The sequence below is a fragment of the Lytechinus pictus genome, chromosome 6 (genome assembly GCF_037042905.1).
Source record: "Lytechinus pictus isolate F3 Inbred chromosome 6, Lp3.0, whole genome shotgun sequence".
NCBI lineage: Eukaryota > Metazoa > Echinodermata > Echinoidea > Temnopleuroida > Toxopneustidae > Lytechinus > Lytechinus pictus.
The window spans coordinates 16,314,497-16,323,532 of record NC_087250.1 but is presented as its reverse complement, the minus strand read 5'-3'; positions in this window follow the sequence as shown (position 1 = coordinate 16,323,532).

The following is a 9,036-nucleotide window of genomic DNA, read 5'->3' as shown; positions in this document are numbered from 1 at the left end:
AGGAGCGCCTTGAGCACCTAACAAGGTGGATATGTGCGCAATATAAATACCCTATATTATTATTATTAATAAATTTGAATAAACATATTTTGATAATAAAATACAATAAATGGGAATGTGGCATCAAATTGCTCATTGAATATTCATACAGACATGCATATAACTTTTCTTTCACCGAAATAATGCAAATCTTTATAACAAAACTTTGTTTGTTTAATTATTCTTTATCTGTTCAAATCATAAGATTTTCGACCTGGACTAAACTTTTAACTTTGTATTGCTAAGAAACCCAATGTATCAAGCTAGGATGTCCAGATGATTTTTCAAATACGAGCCGCTGCCCCGTTATGGCTTGTACTTTTAAGTATATATTTAATGCCTAAATTTCAATATTTTTTAATGGTTCATGACTATTTTTTAAAGTGAGGATTTCGTTTTTTTTTTTTCATTTTTCTTGTTGCTAAATTATTTTCAATTTCCTTTCAATCTGCCTGCTAAAAAGATTATTGAATGCCATGAGGTGGGGGAAACGATAGGTCTATTCCACGGAATGAAACAACCTTATCCAGAATACATCATGTTTTTCCAATAGTTTGTAGTGATAACATCAAACAAATTCTAGGAAATACTAGTAAGGAAGTCTGTCAAACCAGGCCACCTTTTCATATTCACAAACTATGTGGATGATTGCAATGTAAAGCGCGTATAAACAAATAATTGATAAGCACGTTATAAATTCAACTCTTCTTATCAGTATTATTATAGCTAATACTGTAATTATTGTCATTATCATAATTATTGCTATTATTTTTATTGTAATGACTATTATAATTATTATCATTATTATTATTATAAATGTTATTATTATTATTAGATTATAAATATTATTATTATTGTTATTATTATTACGTTCATTACTATTTTTTGTTATTATTATCATTATTAATATTGTGGTTTATTTCATCCGGTTTACCATTAGCAGCAACTAGGAGAATCATTCCTTTTGAATGTATATTTTTAAAGGGTTCTCTCAACCTAAAAAAATTGTAAACAACGCAACCGATCCCTCCTAAACTTTGCTGGTAACAAAGCCTAGATGTTGTGATGCTGTGGCCGAGTGTTCTTAGCCGCATGACACCGTGCAAGTCCAGAGTTCGGTTCTTGGCATGCCGCTGAAGATTTTTTTTTTAAATCTCCATCGCCCTTTTCCTATGCATTTTTTAATCCAATATGCGCTCGTGCTAAAAATAATATTAAAGATAAATAAATACAATAAAAGAGAACGACACAGTCCGCTGATAAAAAAAACAGTTCCGAGAATATGCTCACGCCATGTATCTTCCTGTTTCTGGAAACAAGCGTTCTCAGAACTGTGACGCTTTGGCGTGCCCTTCCCTGGCCAGCCGTAAACGCATACGGAAAATAAAAACGCCCCTCATACTCCATTATCCAATCAGGGCGCGCTGATAAACACTGTTCTTCTAAGTGCAATATGCTTTATGCTGTATAGAGTACCGAAGTGTGACGTCAGTTACCATGGTGTCACGGCGGACTGGTTCTAAACAGAGTCGCAGCTGATGACGATCGTCTGAACACATTTGTATTTGCGAATGACTTTGGCTCGTCTGAAAAATAGGTTGCAAGCGATCAATTTCCAATAGCAGCCATTTTCTCCTTTTGAGAAACACATGCACGCTTTCATTCCTGGTTCATTTGCTTAGAACCAGGCCGCCATGGACACTATGGCAAATGACGTCATCGCTTCGGTACTCTATTCATAACTCCGTATTTATGCTCACACCATAGATGTTCTTGGTTTTTTATTGTGTTTTGTTTTGTTTTTGTTTTATTTTGCACTGTCACTTCTCTCACTTTCCAGGGATAGAAGTTAAAAGAACAAAAATGCTACCTGCCCTATGTGGATTGAGCATCACCACGCCTCTTACGCCAGAACGATCATGATAGGCAGTTACTGTAGACCAATTAGAGCATATGTGTAAGATAGATCCGGTACCCAAAACTAATTATATAGAGTGTACTTCATGATTGTTAGAGAGACAGATCGAAACAGAGAGACAAAGGGAGACAGAGACTGACTTTAAAATTTCGACAAAAACTTGAAGCTGCGTAAAACTGCAGTAGTATTGTATTCACATCCGTTTAACGTTATCGGAATTGTAAGTATTTGTTTGTTATTTTTTTGTAAATGTACGTCTTTAAATGGAAACTCAGGGCTCAATAAATAGAGTGAAACTCAAAGAGCAAAAATGCTGAAAATTTGATCAAAATCGGATAACAAATAATGCAGTTATTGAATTTTAAAGATTTGCATTATTCCGTTGAAACAGGTCTCGGCATGCCATGAATATTCATTAGATGGGCTAATGATGCCATATCCACACTTGTTCTTTTGTATTGTAATAATACAAAATTAGGTTTGTTAAAGACTTTTCTACCAAAACCTAAAACAATTGGATTGGCAAGTGAAATAAATTCATTACTTATTTCTTGCTGCAACTTATTTCATCGTAATGGAGACACATCTTTTACACATTTATTAAAAAATGAAACAAATATGATTTCATGTAATAACATAAGAAAGGGTAAAGTTGGGATGTGACATCATCAGCCCCCCCCCCCCCCACGAATATTCATGATGACGTGCATATAACTATTTTCCCAAAATATTGCTAAACTTTGAAATTCTTTAACTTCGTTACTTGTTATCCGATTTTGACGAAATTTTCAGCATCTTGCTCAGTGAATTTCACTCTGTTCATTTAAATATAATCATTTTCAGCCCGGAGCATCCCATTAATGTCTATGGGTCTCACTCTGAAGCCTTCCAAATGTCGTAGTTTATCTATAAAAGTGGTAGTGCGCATACCAGTGTTCCCTTTTTCCTTGGTGATACAATCATGACGAGAATAGTATCCGTAAAAGACACACCTCATAAATTCTTAGGCCCACACATGTCGTTTAGTGCAAAAACAAGTGATATGTACGAATTCGAAAAAACTTGAATTTAGAATCGAAACTGAAACGATTAAACGATGATATATGATTCGTGCAGAATACTTACTTCCTTCAATCCGGTTGTTGTTGACAGTCCACTTTCTCCATTTCAATGTTTTCTTTCATTTTTATTTCCATTTTAAATAACAGAGAAAATGTTGTTCTAAATTTGATTCTTTTTTTATTACATGAAATAGATCACAAGGTGATCAGGCTATGCAATTGTTAAACCTTTGAGCAATATTATCAATCTTGCCAATGAGAAAGGCGTCTTTCCTGACTCGTTAAAGATTGCAAAAGGTGATACCTATTTTTAAGAAAGGAAACAGATTACTTTTAACTAATTATCATCCAATATTAGTTTTATCAGTTTCTAGCAAAATATTTGAAAAAATAATTTACAATAATTTGATATCTTTTATTGATCCAAATGACATATTATATCGTCGGCAATATGGTTTTAGGCAAGGTTATAATACTTTCCATGCACTTATTGATTTTACTGAAAAAATTGCTCAATCTTTTGAAAGGAAGAATTTTTTAACTGGTATATAGTTTAAGACCTTTTTAAGGCATTTGATTGCATTGACCACGATATTTTTAATAATTAAAAAATGTATTTTTACGGTATAAGGGGTATTGCTTTAGAATTAATTACAGATTACCTAAATAATTGAAAACAGTTTGTAAATATTGATAATTTTAATTCTTCTTCTTTAGACATATTTCCTCAAGGATCAGTACTAGAACCCTTATTGTTTCTTTTATATATAAAAATGACTTGCCAAACTTTAGCAATATCTTATCTTTTATCTTATTTGCTGACGATACAAGCCTTTTTCTTGCCAGTAATGACCCTTCAAACGTAGGAGTTTTAATCAACTCTGAACTAAGTAAAGTGCATTCCTGGTTTCTTGCCAATAAATTATTGATAAATCTTGAAAAAATTATAAAACAGGAAAATTAACGAAGACTTGATTAAATTGCATATCAATAACAAAGAAATAAATAAGGTAACTTCATTAAAATTTCTTGGTGTTAAGATTGATAATAACCTTACGTGGAAAGATCATATTAATGAAATATCATATAAAATGTCATGTGCTGTTGGTGTTATGAGTAGACTAAAGTTCACATTGCCATCTTTTATTCTCACTAATTTATATGATACAATGATTTTGCCTCATATAACCTATTGCAATATAATATGAGAAAGCACCGCATCTTATTTATTACATTTTTTTTAATGCAAAAACGTGCAATAAGAATAATCACCAATTCAACATTTCTTGCCCATGCAGACCCATTGTTTCGGAAGCTTATAATTTTGAATATATATGATTTACATCGCTATTTTGTTGCTTGTTTTATGTATTCTTATGTATGTATTTACCTGATATTTTTAATGATTTTTTCACCCTTAATAGTAGTATAAATATGTATTCAACAAGAAATATCAATGACTTTTATCTGCCAAAATAAACATATAATTTTTCTGGAACTGTTATTGGATACGAAGGACCTGTCATCTGGAATTATTTGCCATCTGAATTAAAACTTGCCCCTCACTATTGACTTTTAAACATAAATATAAATAATATCTTGCCAATTCACCATCAGTTTTTAAATGAAATGGAGCCTTGTGGTTTTTTCTTTGTTTTTTTTTTCAAAATGTTTTTCTTTTGTTTGTTTATGTTGATGTTATAACTGTTTAATCACCATTAATTTGTTTTATTTTAACCAATGCGCGGAACCAAGGGGGATTGGCCTCGATAGGTCTTTGGCCTTGCCAATCCCCTACATCCACTGCATGTTGGTTCTACTCTTTCTATTTGTCTTTATATTGATTTGTTTATGTATTGATTGTTTCTTATCGTTCATATAATATTTTATGATGTATATTTTTCATGGATGTGAATAAAGTGAATTGAATTGAATGTACAATTTGAAAAAAGGGTAATAAAAACAAAATAAAATAATAATCACATGTCTTGAAAATTCAGTTCTGAGTTATTCCAAATAATATATACATGCAAGTTGGGTGGCAAAGATTCCTTAAATTAAAGTCCACAATGCTGGCGATGATGAAACTGACGTTGAAACACGATGAATAACAAGAGTCACTGTAACGAGTTAAAATGTCCGTGAAGACGATGTTGATGATGACAAACAGTCGATTTCCGTAATCCACTGGGTGACAAATGTTCTTAAAAGTCGGTTTGATGATCTCTATGAGAATGCCCCTCTCAAAATAACTGCAAACAGTTCATTGATGGTGTGCAAATAATTCCACAAAAGTTATATGTTGTATAAAATATACTCCTTCATGAAGTGTAGACTGAAACTGTGAGTTCTGATCTGAGGATGATCTCGAAGAAACTGTGAGCTTATACATGTATACAGTGTACGTAAATTTTCACTACACTGGAAGCTTCTAGTATTGTCTTTAAAAGGAATATACTACTTCTTTCTAGAACAGTCCAAAGCTAGAAGACTCTAGAATGACCTCAGTAAAATTAACAATGGAAACAACATAGCTAATCCTATATTGTCTTTTTCCCTACCGGCAGCAGGCCCTATTGTCATGATTGTCTGCCAAGAGTCATTGTGAATGATACAAATACCAATCATTACTCTGCCTCATGCCTACATACCAAAGCTTAAATGGGTCATTCTGGAATATTTTATCATGCAATGAACTTCCTTAGAGGAAAAAAACTTACTGGATGAATGTAATTTATCTTACAGCTATTCTTATATATATCAACATGCTTGATGATGAAGACGAGAAGCCCGTCACTTACTCAGTAGCTTCCGCCACTGGTGGAAAGAAGAGGCCAACGGTGAAATGCTATGATCCTTCTGATGGTGATATTCAAAAAATCATCAAGAAGGTTTTGATGGCCATACAACCGGTCATCATACAGACAGTGACGCAGACTGTCAATGTGGCCGTGACAAGTGCGATGGAACAGATGAAACCAACGCCCTTGCCATCTCACACACCTCTACAAGTGAAGCTCGAAATTGACATCGAACCACGGAGCTATAAAAAACGCTTAGAGCAGCACGGTCGGCGGGAAAATGTACGGGTTTACGGTTTACCGGAAACAGATGGGGAGAGTACCACCGACAAGATAGTAGCTCTGGCTAAGAAGATTAATGTTAATATATCCACAGACGACATCAGCGTGAGCATCGTCTGCCCACAACGAAGCGGCGAGGACCCTCTACTCCCATCTCCAACAAGCAAGAACGACATAGGCCCATCATCGTAAAGTTTGTAAGACGAGAGCGGAAAATTGAGCTACTGAGGAGTAAGCGACGCTAAAAGGGATGGTCCAGGCTGGAAATGTATATAGCTCAATAAATAGAGTAAAATTCACAAAGCAAATGCTAAAAATTTGATCAAAATCGGATAACAAATAACAAAGTCATTGAATTTTAAAGATTTGCATTATTCCGGTGAAACAGGTCTAGGCATGTCTTTATGTATTTCATTATATGAAATTAGGTTTATTCAAAAATTTTCTACCAAGAACTAAAACAGTTGGATTGACAACTGATTAAGTGCATTAGTTATTCATTGCCGCAGTTTATTTCATTATAATGGAGACACATCATTTACACATGTATGAAAAAATGAAACATTTGTGATTTCATGTAATAACATAAGACAAAGGAAAGTGGAGATGTGACATCACAAGCCCACCTAATGAATATTCATGACGATGTGCATATAACTGTTTTCACAAAATATTGATACACTTTAAAATTCAATAACTTTGTTATTTGTTATCCAATGTTGATGAAATTTTCAGCATTTTGCTCTGTAAATCTTACTCTATTTATTTAGATATAAATATTTTCAGCCCGGACTATCCCTTTAAGAGAGAACGACCAACTCACAGAGATCTACATTGAGGAAAACCTGTCCAACGAGTCAAGCTTTTCCACGCAATCCGAAGAGCAGAGGGCACCAATAAAGTTTGGACTGTCTATGGCCGCATTCATTGCATTGTTGCAAAGAATGGGAAGGGTGAGAAATACATAATGGAGACAAGTGATGACCTCTTCCGCCTTGGATGGACTGAAGATCACTTTAAAGAACTTTTCACTTTTAAAATAGGACTTTATTAGCAGGTACCATTTAATCTGATGATTTGGATTTGGGTTTGAATAATAACTAAGATATTAGGGCTAAATATATGTGGTCTGAAAAAAAAATGAATTGATATACAAGAATGCTATATTTTGATTTTATATGTTTATTTGAAACTAAAAGTCAATATATTGACCTGCCGCTGATTGACTATACGATGATTTGTAAAGAGAATAATGACAGATCCTCCCCACACCTTGGTGGACACCATGGCTTATGTATCATTTTCAAACAATGTCTGAGAAATTATGTTGGACAACTAGATGTAAATGTTTTCAGAAGTGAATCTGTCTTTTGGCCCAACATGCTCAAAGAGAAGAACGTGCACATGGCATTGATTTTATAATTGGTGCGGTATATATGCAACATGAACATTCTAAATACTATGATGAGGATTTATTTGAAGATATTATATATGATTTAATGAAAATTAATGGTACCTTATGATTGTCAGTTTGTTTAGTATTATAATAGTAGTATAATATTTATTCAAACCAAATCAAGCACAAATAGTTGTACAAAGCACAACATCATATACGTCAGAATGATAGGTTTGGGACCCAAGTGAAGCACAGTTTGTTGACGGGGCCCCTCTACATAGTGGTATATCACAAAAAGTAACATATTTGCAATGGGTATACATTAAAAACAAATGATGTAACAATATAATAGTTGGGGTAGGTTATAAAATAGGTGATGTTTCTGTTTTCCCAGGGTACCAGCTTAAACGAAGCAGGGCGTTCCCCCGAGCATCCCACTAATTCATTAAAATCGGTCCAAAATTGTGAATGCATCAGAAACGCTCATGGAATGACACCGCATGAAATAAGCAGGCGCCCTACGGAAACCGAAACACCACCCTTTTTACCCTTGTATAGACAACCTCTAATAATAAATGCACAAGATGTAATCCCCCCTTTATACACAGGCGTACTCACGCACACACCGGCCCACACACATATATAAGTGTGTGTGTATATATAGATATGTATATATATATATCTATATATATCCATATATAAATGTGAGAAATATACATACACACCCTCTCACATATATTATTTTATATTTGTGTGTGTGTATAATCTATACGTTACAGTGTGTATGTTCATATACATTTTAATGTATTGGTTTCAGTGATAGCGAAATAATTCCGAAAGTTAATGCGTTTTCCCCCGAATCAAGTATTTTCTTACCATAGACACTTAATTGCCCCCCCCCCCCTAAAAAAACGCAATAACTTTCTGAATTATTTTGTTTTATATAATGTATTATGTATGTCTATATATATATAATTAAACATAATATACAAACATATTATAAATGTACAAATACCCGAGTCCACTATATTCATAGCGAAAGTAAAAGAAAAATCGTTGACAATTTATGCGATATTAACTTGAATAACAATAGTATCTAACATGTTTCTGCTATCAAATTTCTTGGAATCACTCTTGACGAAAAATTGTTATGATACTTAAAAAAACCCACGGTGCTATCAGTGTTCTATTCAGGATTTATAGACACTTTATAACACGTCAATATTCGATATATATCCATAATGCTACCATAATTTGACCACATGTATTTTTAATATAGCGCGGTGACTTTTGGTAAACTGCGTTCAAACAAATTTGAATAGAGTTGTTAATTTACAGAAAATAGCTTTACACCTTCTTAACCACTGTTCTATGATGTCATAAAAGTTATATATATAGAGAGATAATCTAAATATAATATGCTTCATGTAAATCTTCCCCGTCGCACGAGCCAGTTTACAACTGGAAGGCAAAATATATTCATTTGAGCCAATCCATTCTCTTTTTTTTTTACTTTGACAGAATTGATTGACAAAAGTG